General features: G+C 35.6%; 1 non-coding gene across 1 annotated transcript; it reads right to left on the reverse strand.

The window, feature by feature from the left end:
• Nucleotides 1-857: 857 nt before the first annotated feature.
• LOC122300017 lies at nucleotides 858-965 on the reverse strand. The gene has a single exon (XR_006239861.1). It is a non-coding gene; the product is annotated as a small nucleolar RNA R71 (small nucleolar RNA).
• Between the last annotated feature and the right edge of the window lie 517 nt (nucleotides 966-1,482).

Raw genomic sequence — 1,482 nt, forward strand, 5'->3', positions numbered from 1 at the left:
TTCTTGCAATTTACTGGCCATGAATTGCATGCTTAAGATGTTGAATGAAGTAACAAAAGTTAAAGTTCAATATTAGTTCGTGAATTCATCAAATATTGGTAGTATAATTTAGAACTAAATACACTCATATGTGACCTAATTCAAGAATTCTATAGAGCATAATGAATTTATATTAATTTATGTGATCACGACAATATACATAGGATTAATATAGATATGGGTGTTAACCTTGTTTTGTATTATTACTCATTTATTCATTTAGACTGGCCCCACACTCTCGAGGTTAAATTCCATCATTTTCTAGGATTTTTAGGCTATTTTGTGTTTTTGTTTGTCAATTTACATTTTTTGTATTTAGTGCATGACACATAACTGTGAGCTAATTGGGCTTTTTTAATCTAGAAATTGAGAGAACCCTACATGCACTAAGGAGAAAACAAAGATTGGAGCTAGAGCAAGAACAAGTAATAGCCATGGCAGATAACCAGAATCAGAGGGTGTTGCGTGACTATGCCCTACCGAATGTCAATGGTGCTCAACCTAGCATTGTGAAACCTACAATCAATGTTAATAACTTTGAGATTAAGCCTAGTTTCATCCATATGGTGCAACATGAGCAATTTGGTGGAGGACTTGCTGAGGATCCACATGCACACCTTGCCAATTTTTGGAAATTTGTGATACAATTAAGATGAATGGAGTTAGCGATGATGTTATTCGGCTTCGGCTATTTTCATTTTCTCTAAAGGATAAAACCAAGACATGGTTGAATTCCAAAGTGCCTAATTCTTTCACCACCTAGAATGCCTTGTCACAAACTTTTTTGAGTAAGTATTTTTTCCCCATGTAAGACTGCCAAACTTAGAAATGATATTACCAATTTTTTTTCAGTTTGATGGTTAATTTTTGTATGAAGCTTGTGAGAGGTTTAAAGAATGGTAGAAGAAGTGTCCACATCATGGTCTTCCTAATTGGCTGATTATACAGACTTTCTATAATGGATTAACACATTCAGTCGGGATTACCATAGATGCAGCTGCAAGAGGTGATTTAATGAGTAAGTCAACAGAAGAGGCATATGAGTTGTTAGAAGAAATGACCTCTAACAATTATCAGTGGTCTAATGAAAGAGGTATGCCTAAGAAAGCTCTAGGTATGTATGACATAGGTGGCACAAACATGTTGAATGCCAAGGTTGATTCTCTGGTAAAAATATTTGGTAAGCTGGGTAATATGAATTATATTTCTAGTCTTATATTGAGTTGTGATTACTGTGGAGGAGCTCACATGAGTTCTAATTGTATGTAGGTAGAGCAAGCCCAATTTGTGTCTAATTTTAACTAGCAGCAGCAGCACAACAACCCTTATTCCAACACATACAACCTAGGCTGGAGGAACCATCCAAACTTTTCATGGAAAGATCAAGGTAACCAAGGTAGTAATTCTAGACCTTTCCATCCTCCTGGTTTCCAAGTAAGACCA

Source organism: Carya illinoinensis, chromosome 16, assembly GCF_018687715.1.
Source record: "Carya illinoinensis cultivar Pawnee chromosome 16, C.illinoinensisPawnee_v1, whole genome shotgun sequence".
Taxonomy (NCBI): Eukaryota; Viridiplantae; Streptophyta; class Magnoliopsida; order Fagales; family Juglandaceae; genus Carya; species Carya illinoinensis.